The sequence below is a fragment of the Lactuca saligna genome, chromosome 6, assembly GCF_052625555.1.
Source record: "Lactuca saligna cultivar CGN05327 chromosome 6, ASM5262555v1, whole genome shotgun sequence".
Classification (NCBI taxonomy): domain Eukaryota; kingdom Viridiplantae; phylum Streptophyta; class Magnoliopsida; order Asterales; family Asteraceae; genus Lactuca; species Lactuca saligna.
Window position 1 is genome coordinate 77,824,587 of NC_136422.1, and position 12,910 is coordinate 77,837,496.

At 39.0% G+C, this 12,910-nt stretch overlaps 1 pseudogene; it reads right to left on the bottom strand.

Annotated features, from left to right (window-relative positions):
• The window catches only part of LOC145002735 (uncharacterized), a 43,551-nt pseudogene that overhangs the window by 21,218 nt on the left and 9,423 nt on the right, over positions 1–12,910 (bottom strand).

Consider the following 12,910-nt stretch of genomic DNA (forward strand, 5'->3'; position numbering starts at 1 on the left):
AGATCTATCCCGAGCCTTCGGCATGACTGGTCCGCCACATTAGCCTACAGTCTCCCTGGACCACTTATAGGGTATGATGAAGCGGGACCACCTCAACCCAACCAACAAGCAAATAACCATGTGCGCATAGCAATCATATACTGGCATATTCAAACATCAAACATATCTATCTCACTTATCACAATCATAAAATTCTCCTATAACTAGAGTACCGACCTAGCAGGTCACTATCACACCAACCCCTACGATTCATAAAAGCATAACATACTATCTACCTCGATTCCAAACTAACAAATCATGAGCACATGCAACATACCATAACAATAACAATTAAAGGGTCGGCCTTGGTGTCGTATACCCTATCGATATAGTGAGGATAACTCACCTCGCAGATGTCAACTCGGAAGGTAAGCATGGCATCAGAACTATATTTGGTATGTACTTGACCCGATTGACTTGGTCCATTTGGGTTACATGGCATCAGAACATTTGGATAGACGTTTATGAGAAAAAGACATTTGTGACATATTAATATATTATAAGTTCTAATATATTAATATGAAATCATGTTATTTAATTAGTATTGATCAAGAATTAATTTGGACTTAATTTAGTGATCAAATGAGACTAATTAAATATATGGGGATTGATTGTGTAAATCATTCATTTTTTATATATGTGGGCTTATGATCCATGATTCCTTATGTTGGGTTTAACCCATGTGGTGATCCATGGATACTCCATGGAGGTTAATGTTGGATTAGTATCTAAGTCCATAACTATTTTGGTATGTACTTGACCCGATGGTGCATGGTCCTTTTGGGTTGCCTTCACCAAAGCAACTTGATTGGAGATATAAATAAAGAGAGAGAGGTTATTATGATTTATTAATATGTTATAAGAATAATATATTAAAGGAGAAATCATATTTGCTTAATTAATATTGGTCAATAATTAATTAGGAATTAATTTTGTGATCAAGTGTAATTAATTAAACTAGAGGGGCTGAATTGTAATTATGTGATAGTTACAAAATATGGTAATGGTTATCCTAAATATGGGTTGAACGAATTCAAGGAGATAAGGATCCTTGAAATCGTCCAAAGGATAAAGGATAAGGGTTTTCAAGGCTTATCTTATGGTTGCTTTGTGGATAAGCAACTAGATAAGGATAATGACTGAAACCCTATCTCTAACCCTATATAAAGACCCCTAAGGCCTTAGAATTCATGCACTTGATCCCTAGAGCATCTAAGGACGAATTCTAACATCTCTCCTCTCTCTTTATACCTTCTCCATTTGCTCTTGGTGTTTGTAAGCCATTAGAGGAGTGATACTTGTGACTCTAAGCATTCCAAAGTCAATTCAAGGAGGAATTAGGATTGTTATTGCTACATAACAATCAAGCTAATATCTTAAACCTAATTATATGTTAATATTGATTTCCATATGCTAGAATTAGGGTTTATATTCTTGGATTCAAAGCATGTACAATAGTGAAACCTAGATCCAAGCATTAGGGTTTATATGAGCACATAGGATGTCTTATGACTAAAACCCATCAGTTAAAACCCATGGAGCATAAGGAATGGGTAAAGTCATGGGTTACATGGTGTAACCCTAATGTGCACACTATATAAAGACCCCATTGGTTGGAGAAATTGGCACTAGTGCATAATATGGAGGGCAAGCCAAATTTTCAAGTCTTATGTCTTCTTCTCATGGTTATTCTAAGTGTTGATGATGTTGTGTGAACCATTTGAGGTGTCACACTTGAGGCACTAGGCTCTCAAGCTTCATGGAGTCAAGCTACATCAATAAGGTATGTATTCTAACTTGTTTTATTACCCAAGTATCAAAGATTGTATGTTAGATAGGATAATACATTGGAATATTCATATTTACATGTATAATAGAGAAAACATAGATCCAATGTATTTAGGGTTGCATGTACACTTAGGAGTGTTAGAATGCTCAAACCCCAACATTTCTAACTTTTCAGGGTATGCAATGGTACTACATGTGAGATTATGGTTGTTTATGATGGTGATGCTTGGGTGCAAGCAATTTTTCAATATATTGAATTTATCACTTCTCATGCACTAGTGTTTATCCACAACAATTTTTTTCTTGAAAATATGAAATTGAGATTAAAATATTCTATATATTTTCCCTAGATATGATCACTCCGCTGTTTACAAATGAAGTTGGGACAAAACATTATATGGATTTGTAGTTTGCATGTTCTCTTGCAATATTCCATGTTTCATAAAGAAAATGGACATAACTTGGAATCCTATATGTTTCACTTATTTACATACTTCTAGGGAATGTGGTTCACTTAATTTACAATATGTTTGGTTTTGTGTGCAGAAATATCAGACAATCTTATTTTTGTTTATTTACTGTTTGCAGCATTAATGAGGCTTTTGATTGTAACAACAACAACGATAGACGACTCATAATTACAAGAAAAGAAAAGACTAGACAACTCTAAAATATTGCAGAAGAGTCACACCGCCCCCATTAAAACAATTGTCGCCGACATGGCGGATGTGGGAAATTCAGGTGAGGGCAATTGTAGATAACTTACAAGAAGATTGTAAAATGAGGTGTATTTGTTATAAATTTTTGTTGCAGAAGCTTTTTGAAATTTTTTTATGAGTAAGCAAACACATATGAATGGAGAAAAGACTGCAGCTCGTTTTTCTATTATGCAACAAATTGGTAAGATATTGACCCCGATTTTGCCTCTAATTCTTTAAAATTTATATTTTCATTTGAAGATTGAATCCTTTGAAGCCATAGATTATTTTTATTTTTCATTAAATCCTTTACCGGGTAATTACTATATGAAGATATTTTAGCTTTATAAAATCCAAATGGGATTGGCTCTACATCTTGAAGGAATCAAGGTATTTAAGTTTCTATTTGGCGAACCTTAATTATATACTACTTAATTAGGTTAGTAATTTAAGCACTTTTTGTCATAAACATGGGAATTCTTCAATCTTATAGGTAACCTTGGAAGTGTTTTTCTTTGAACTTTAGTTAATTACTTAAATTATTGAACTATACAAATTTATTCACCAAAAAATCCCATGTTTCAAATATTTGGCTTCAGAAAAGTATTTTTTTACGATTTCTTTTCAACACATTTATATTGTTTCCTAATGTTGAATCTGAAGTTGAGGTTGATTTAATAAAACAGGATTGTATTTTGACAAATCTATCGAATTATAGCTGTTGTAAACCTGGTACCAGCTGAACCGATCTCATTTTGAAGTACAATGTTGTAATAAGAGGTGAAAGTATAATGCCATCATGATAACAAAATAATTGAAAAGTACATTGCTTGATGAACTTGCCCCTAGAATCTGGATTTGAAGCAATCCGTACCTTCAAAGTTCCTAAAGGAAGACCTGGCAAGGTATGTTTTGTGTTTTTAGACTCTCAACCCTTTTGTTAAATAACTACATAATAACTACATTTCAACAAATGGAGTATTTATGAGTTTATATTAATAATGTCAAAATATTGATTTACTTTTTTATTTCTTTTTTGTTAAGTTATGTTTCAGGTATTGATTTATGACGTCTTTCTTGTGTGAATTGGTATCGATTTATAACTACATAATTCTTAGTATTTGACTTACTACCATAGGGTATTTATGTCTTTTATGGTCTAAGCGAAATGTCTTATTCTTATGATGTTTACCTTTTCAATTTGTGCAGGAAAAACTTACTGATGCTGGTGGTTAGATTGACTCACCCGGAACACACATAAAACAAAAAAGTAGTTACAAAATGATTTTTTTTCATCCAATTTTCTTATAGTTAATTATGCTCCTCTTGTGAGTTTTTTTAATGGATTTTGTTTTGAAATATATTAATCTTTTGCTAGTACTTAGTACATATGATTTGGTTACATGTTAACCAATCTAGATTCCGGCAGCTGGTAACCGTTCACATCACAGGTGGAATTACTCTTTTTCATTCATAGTATTCAAAAAATTTAGGTTCTGATTTGTGATTTACTTTACTGTTTTATGCAGTTTATGTTTTTTTTTTTTGCTACTTCCTATATGTTTGAAGTTACCTGAAGTTTTTTTTTGTAGGCTGCTCCATTCAGATACCCATCAGGTTCTTTAATGGACTCTGACTTCCTCATGGGTGTCTCCAATTTCCCACCATCATTAGCGAAGCTTACAGATTTTTCGACAGCTATACCCTCCACCTTTCTCCTGTTTTTGTAAAGTTAAAATCGCAAAATACCCTTCCATGCCATTGAGATTGTTACAACTTACAATTACATTATACAGTGCCATAGATGGTCCAACTATACGTGTTGAGGAGCTTGATTTGGTTACAAAAATGGATCTTCATGTTAAGGATGAAAGGTACAGTGATGTAGGTTAGAACTCCAGCCCCCTTGGACCAATTCGCTTACATCTAGGCCATAGTTTCTTGCTGGCAGTGTCAAGTAAGGATAGTATAATGATCCCCTTTGGACTATCAAATACAATTTCTCATATAGTTTTTAATTTGATTAGGGATCTTTGTCGGAATGTAGATTGACGCTGATTATTGGTTTCGAAAAAGTTTTTACTCTTTTCTGTTCATTGAAATTAACACTTTATGTCGATTTGATGAATTAGTCCTTAATTGATAATGTATAGCAGAATTACTGTGTAGAAGCATGGTATTTGCTCCTCTTTTTTAAAGCCTATTAAAAATAACATTTTGGTATTGCATTTATCGGAAGTACGGTTACAGTTATCGCTTGATATCATTTTCTCAACGACTAAAATTCTCTACTTTCTTTATTGTAATTGTTCAAATTTACCAAATGTTGACTTCATTTGATACAAGTAATCTACCAGTATGATCATATCTCTTTATACTTTTTGTTGATATTGATTTTCTTGGCTTAGGTGTTAAAAATAGGATGCTCACTAGGTCCATTAATCTCATCACTAAGAGTTCCCAAAAGATACAAGGGTGATGAAAGATTTATTTTGGATGAAATGTAACATTTGGATCAACTCAATTGCGTAACCAACCCCGCAACGTGGGATTCTTCCATAGTTATTTCTAAATTAAGTCAAAATGAAAGATACTACCAATTGTAAATATGTAAATGCTCTAATTTATATAAAGTCACATTTTAACATGTATTTTGTTTTAATAGATCATTTGCCTTACATTGTTGTAAATGTGAAGCAAATAGCAATCCAATTGTAAACATGATAGCCTTGAATCATACAAGGGATATTCTCGAATAGATTCAAGCATCAAGAATAATTTAACAAGTGAAAAATGTCATAAATAGAAACACGTTTTGTGTTGTCATGTGCAAAACCTTGAGAGTTATCCAAAAAACCGAATCAAAACCAAACTACAGTCCCATAATCACTAACCATCACTAAAACCGAAGTTTTATTTTTTTTATTTTTTGGTTAACCGATAGTAAAACTATCATGTGTAGAACCTAAGTTGCGCATAATAACCAAAAAAACAAGCTCATAATAAGAACATTTAAACACTAAGACTACTCCCATTCACAACTAAAACCAACCCAACTATCCGTTAATTAATTAGTTTCTCTCTCTTCCACATATCCAACCCAACTAAACTCAACTTCTTACACCCATTAGCAAACCAACTCAAACCATTTTTTTATATAAATAATAAATTTTAAGATTATTTTTTATTCTACTAATATTTATTAAAAAAAATAAAAATATTTAATTTAGTTCTATTAATAAATTATTTGTTTTAAATATAAAACTACAAAAAATATTTTATATTTATAAAACAAACTTAATAAAATAGATAAACAAAGTTACAATTAAAACATGAAATACAAGATTATAGATACGAAGATGCAAACTACATAATTATCCATCAATGCCAAATTTTTGCCATATATGCTCAATTAAATTGTTTTTCAGAATGTTATGAGCTTCTCTGTTGCGAAGTTGTGCCCTATTAGTCATATAATTGGATAGGTCTTCAATTCGTTGCGTGGAATATTCTAAATTTTGATCGTCATCTTCAATATAGGTTCTTCGTTTCCGGTTTGTAGGCCTGTCATTTAGAAATTTGGATGGATCATAATAGTGAAGGTATGTGCAACGTTCATTCTCCACAATCATATTATGAATGATAATACATGCAATCATAATTTTCCCCATCATATCCTTGTCCCACAAAAGACATGGGTGTCGAAGAAATGCAAAACGAGCTTGTAGAACTCCAAATGCTCGTTCAACATCTTTTCTAGCGGCCTCTTGATGTTCAGCAAACAACTTGTGTTTTCAAAGTTGAGGGGAAGTTATTGACTTGACAAAAGCAGCCCATGAGGGATATATGCCATCAGTGAGATAATATGCCATATTATTTTCCTGACCATTCACGACATAACTCACATTTGGTGCCCGGCCTGCTAATACATCATCAAAAATTGGAGACCGATGGAGGACGTTAATGTCATTGCACGTACCTGGTGTTCCAAAGAATGCATGCCATATCCATAAGTCATACGACGCAACGGCTTCCAAAATGATTGTTGGTTTACCGCTTCTACCTGCATATTGTCCAGCCCAAGCAGTGGGACAATTTTTCCATGTCCAGTGCATACAATCAATGCTTCCTATCATACCCGGAAATCCACGTTCCTCCCCCACATGAAGTAGTCTTGCCAAATCAACTTCATTTGGCTTTCTAAGATACTTTTCACCGAAACATGAAATGACACCTTCTATGAACTTTATTACAGCATCCCTTGTTACAGTTTCACTCATTCTCATATATTCATCTTGTAACGACCCAGTTTTCACGTCCAAAAATTTCGTTTTTAAAACATTACTTAGAAAACATTAATAATTAAAACATTGTTTAATTAAACCATTTAACATCGGAAACCCAAATTTGAAATCCACAATATGTAAACAACCAAAATATCAGAGTATCAATCCCAGAATAAGCTCATAACTGCAGAAACAAGAGTGTGTGTGACATGCTGTTACAGCGCCGGCTCCTTTCCCTTAGATGAAGAGGTACCTGAAACCAAAACTGAAAACTGTAAGCACGAAGCTTAGTGAGTTCCCCCACCGTACCACATAACATACATATATTTTCAGACATATCTGGGTGTCCGACTTACCCCTTCGGTCCTCTTGACCGGACGTTGCCTAGCATACCTGGGTGCTGGCCTCCCCTTCGGTCCTCTCGACCGAATACTGCCTAGCATATCTGGGTGTTGGCCTCCCCTTCGGTCCTCTCGACCGGATGCTGCCTAGCATATCTGGGTGTTGGCCTCCCCTTCGGTCCTCTCGACCGGATACTGGGGAACTATTTGTCCCATCTACTACTACCACATAACATGTATCACAATATCAGAATCTATCTAGCATGGCTGGGTATGACTACCCCTTCGGCCCTACCGACCGGATATCTTGGGGATTATCTCCCCCTACTGTCACAAGCACATAGCATCATGTCATACTAGCACATCACATAACACAGGTAGTAGTAATCCCTAGATGAATATCACAGAGACAATCATCTACATACAACTCCTACTGGTGGGTCGGCATTGTGGCTGTAGATCCACCGCTACTGGAAGGTAACTCACCTCAAAGTAGCTGCTGATCTGATCGGGAACTGACTGTCTACTACTGCTGCTCTAGACATCCTCCGGCTATAATTCCCACAAAACGATCAATCAAACACTGCTAGATGTACTTAGGGTAAAATGACCCTTTTACCCTTGACCAAGTCGAAATCCAAGTCAAAGTCAACTTCCAGTTGACTGGACTCACTGAGTCCGCGAGAAACTCGCCGAGTCCTTCCCTTACTAATCCGTTCCTACTCGCCAAGACCCTCTCCCACTCACTGAGTCACCCTTGACTCACCACTCGGGAATATGGGGCCGACTCGAGTCCCGACTCGCCGAGTCTGCAAGCAACTCGCCGAGTTCCTCGAGCGGATCCCCTACTCGCTTCCAATCCACACCAGAACACCCCATACAAGGGTTTGGGGTTTTGGGGATTTCGTTACACGGTTAATTCCGCGTGCAGGTACGAAGGGTTGATCCTTCAACGCTTAAACCCCTCTTGCTCTGCGAAAGTTCATATGACTCGCCGAGTTTGAAGAACAACTCGGCGAGCTCCAGGCAATCTTCATAGGACTCGCCGAGTTGTTCATCCAACTCGCCGAGTCTAAGACCGTCTGCATAGAACTCGCCGAGTTCCACTATGGGACTCGCCGAGTCCCTCGACCCATTTCCCAAGTAGGCCAGATCTGAGACATGCAATGCTTCAAAACCACATATCTATGGTCCTAGGGCATGTTTACCACATAAAGTTGCAAACTTTACGTGCATGCACAGCCCTATGAGCTCAGACATACAATTCCAAGCTCTTTAAGAGGTCCTACACTCAATAGAGACCTCAATCACCTCAACCACAGAGACTTTATGCTACTAGGATGTCCTAAAGGTCCAAATCCGAAGTCCTTGCAGAACATTAACCATAAACACATAGAGATTTAGGTTCTTAGGGCTTAAAACCTCTTTTTAGGGACAAAAAGGGGGTTCAATGAACTAACGATCAAGGTAGGAACTTTTCTACCTGAATAGAAGCCCTTCACAGAGTAGGTTTCGGATCTTCTTCCCTTCTTGCACTCTTCAACCTTCTCCTTCTTCTCCCAAGCTCCAAACCACCTTCACAATGCTAAAAATCACCCACAAGGACACAAAGGGGTCTAGGGTTTCGTTCTACAGATCTCTGGGGGTGCTAGGGGAAATGGAGGTTGGGTTAGATTGTTTAAATAGGGTGCAAACACCCAGGTTAGGGTTTTAGTCCAGACAGGGTCTACTCGCCGAGTCCCACGAGCCTACTCGTCGAGTAGCAGAGTAGATCACGCGTCTAGTCCCGCTTCTACTCGGCGAGTTAGTCCTTCAACTTGCCGAGTCCAAGATTAAAATGCAATATATAAGGAGAGTTAATAATCAAGAATACATACCAGGAACCAGGTGCTACAAATCTCCCCCACTTATTTTAGACTTCGTCCTCGAAGTCTGTTGCTTTCTCCAAAAATAGCTCAGGATAATGCTCCATCATTTCTTCCACCGGCTCCTTAGTCCACTCTGATCCCTTCCGGTGTTGCCATTGCACCTTCACGAGTTCCACTTGCTTGTTCCTCAAATCCTTCGAATTCCGATCGATGATTGCTACTGGTCTCTCAACATAATTCAGGCCACCATCGACCTGAATGTCCTCTAACGGAACCACTGCGGAGTCGTCTACCAGGCACTTCCGCAGCTGAGAAACATGGAAAGTGTTGTGTATCTGACGGAGCTCGGATGGCAGATCCAGCCTATACGCCACCTTGCCCACCCGGGCTACAACCTTGAACGACCCAATATACCTTGGGCCCAACTTGTCCCGCTTCCTGAATCGAATGACGCCCTTCCAAGGAAACACCTTCAGGAGAACCATATCCCCAACCTGGAACTCCAGGTCGGATCGGCGCTTGTCAGCGTAACTTTTCTGCCGACTCTGCACGGTCTGCAGCTTGCTCCGAACCTGCTGAATCCTCTCGGTAGTCTTGAGCACCACTTCGGTGCTCCCCATAACTCTCTGACCAACCTCTCCCCAGCATATCGGGGTCCTGCACCTCCGTCCGTACAAAATCTCGAATGGAGGGCAGTCGATACTCGCGTGGTAGCTGTTGTACGAGAACTCAGCCAAGGGAAGATAAGTATCCCAGCTACCACCGAAGTCTAGCACGCACGCCTGCAACATATCCTCCAGAGTCTGGATGGTCCGCTCGCTCTGACCATCTGTCTGTGGGTGAAAGGCGGTGCTAAAATGCAAACGAGTGCCCAACTCGTCATGAAACCTCTTCCAAAACTTGGAAGTAAAACGCACATCCCTGTCCGAGATAACAGATACTGGCACCCCGTACCGCGCCACAATCTCCCTAATATAGATGTCGGCCAATTTCTCGGCCGAAATGCTCTCCTGAATCGGAATAAAATGAGCACTCTTGGTCAATCGATCTACGATGACCCAAATCGAATCTACTCCAAGCGCGGTCCTGGGAAGCTTCGTGATAAAATCCATCGTGATATCTTCCCATTTCTACAACGGGATGTCCAACGGATGCATTTTTCCATGCGGTCTCTGATGTTCGGCCTTAACCTTCCTGCAGGTCAAGCACCGCTCGACGTACCATGCCACATCCCGCTTCATGCAGGGCCACCAATAGTCTAGGCGAAGATCCCGATACATCTTCGTCGCCCCTGGATGAATAGAGAATCGGGATTTGTGCGCCTCCTCCATCAAGATCTGGTGCACGCCTCCATGATACGGCACCCACACCCTACGGTGTAGTGTCAATAACCCCCGGCTATCATAATCGAAAGAGGTGACTTGACCCACTACTCTTCCGATGCTCCTCCTTCATAGCCTCCTGTTGAGCCTCCCAGATCTACTCCAACAGGGGAGTCACCACAGTCATCCTCATGCAAATATCCCTGATTGGCGCCGCCTTGCGACTAAGCACATCGGCCACCACATTGGCCTTTCCTGGGTGGTAGAGGATCTCGCAATCATAATCCTTCACCACGTCCAACCACCGACGCTGCCTCATGTTTAGATTCGGCTGATCCATGAGGTACCTCAAACTCTTGTGGTCCGTGTAGATGGTACATCGAACCCCATAGAGGTAATGCCGCCAGATCTTGAGGGCAAAACCCACTGCCCCCAACTCCAGATCATGCGTCGGATAGTTCGCCTCGTGAGGCTTGAACTGCCTCGAAGCGTAGGCAATGACATGCCCCCTCTGCATCAGTACCTCACCCAATCGTGAAATGGACGCGTCACAGTAAACCACAAAATCTTCTACGCCCTCTGGCAGGGCTAAGATTGGTGTAACGCCCGTAGATCCGGGCTAGTCAATTTAAAGATAATAGGGGTCGAAAATGACTTTTTGACAAAATATTATTTAGAATAAATAATTTGAACCAAGTTGTAGTATATGTCACAAGATTTCCGTACATATAAAGAACGCCGAAATCCGAGTTATAACAAAGAAGTTATGACCCGTCGAAGTTTCGCGACGGAACCGGCACGGCACCGGGAAGCGTAAAAAGTGAATTTACAACAGAGCGATATTTAGCCTTAGTGATCTAAATGAAAGTCATAGAATATGTTAAACCGAGAAAATCCATAAAAAGAACGCCCAAATCTGACTTCGTATGAAGAAGTTATGATTTTTCTAAGATTCGGCTTAGTAGTGTACAGCCCGAAACTCGAATTTTAGTTCGAGCGGTTTTTGGCTTATGCGACCTAAATGAGAGTTGAATATCTCATTAATAGGAACTCAATGGTAAAAAGACAGACAAAAACAGAGTCCGTATGAAGGAGTTACAGATTCTTCGCGGTCATTTAACAGTCTAAACGCCTCGTACTGTTAAATTTAAGATCGGTCGAGAATTAGCCGACGGAGTCAAAATGAAAGTTGTAGATATTATTTTTACCTACGCGTGGATATAAAGAACGTCAAAAACGGAGGTCGTATGTGAAAGTTACGAATTTTAGAATTCGGAAGTGTGCTGTGCCAAAATGGTTGATGTGGCACAATCTTGGCCATTGCTTTCTCCCCAAGTCTTGCCACTAGATGGTGACATGTGGCACCAACTTCAGCCATTTTCACCCTATAAATACCACCTCTCCCCCCCTCATTTTCTTCACACCTTTCCCATTCTTTCTTCTCTTTACTCTCTCTCTAAAACCTCTGTCTAGCCCCGAAATCCCCCGAAAAGCCTAGGGAACCTTCCTAGCACGAGGCGGAAGCCCCGGAGTGCTCGACGGCTCCGAGAAGAAGATATTTCCGGCTCGGAAACGCTGCTCCAAGCAAAGCCTGGTTTTCTATAAAACCCGTTGTAAGTGAGCTACGCCTACGCTATTTTTAATATAGTTTTTATTTAATTATATTAACGTTATTAAGAACATATAATAAATACTTGGGCTATTATTATGGGTTATATAATTTTTTTAACGCTTATATAATAGTAATAATAGCTAGACTATTAATTAGTCTCGGCGAATAATAGACTAAAATCTATTGGTGATAATACTAGGTTTCGTCGAAGGAAATTATTTTAAAGTAAACGAAGCGCTGTCCGACTACCGAGTCACCACCTTCTCAGGTGAGTGCATGGTCCCTTTCATCTTACACATAGATATGAAGTATTTATTATATAATTTACGTGTTGTGAGTGCATAGTTCCCTTTCATCTTACACATAGATATGAAGTCTTTTAATATAAATTACGTGTTGTGTGTGCATATTGTCTGAATACTTGCTGTCTATGCTGGGTGAAAGATTTTTATACATGCTTTAAATGATTTAAACTGTATACGTATTTTATATCTACAAAACGTGTTGGGAAAAACACGGGTAGATGAAATAGTTGTTTTGTGATCACACGATGGGAGACATCAGTGTTGTCAGCGATCCAATCATCTAGTGGAGTATAGATGACGACTATTGACGATACTAGACGGTCCAGTGGAACGATAGCAGGTTCGTAACATGTAGGTATTTTTGAACTAGGTGCTCATTAGGTATTTTTGAACTGAGTGTGTTCACTACGTATCTTTGAACTGAGTGTGTTCACTAGGTATTTTGAACTAAGTGTGTTCACTAGTTACTTTTGAACTAAGTGTTTACCAGATGTTTCGGACCACGTGTTCACCAGATATATTCTATAAGTCTTGGTAATGATGGACTTCGTGTCGATTCCTTATGATGATCCTTAGGAATAAATAATCGAGGAATAGCTGATTCTTAGGGTAGATCCTTAAGACTAAAGAAGATAATGGGGATGGGTAATT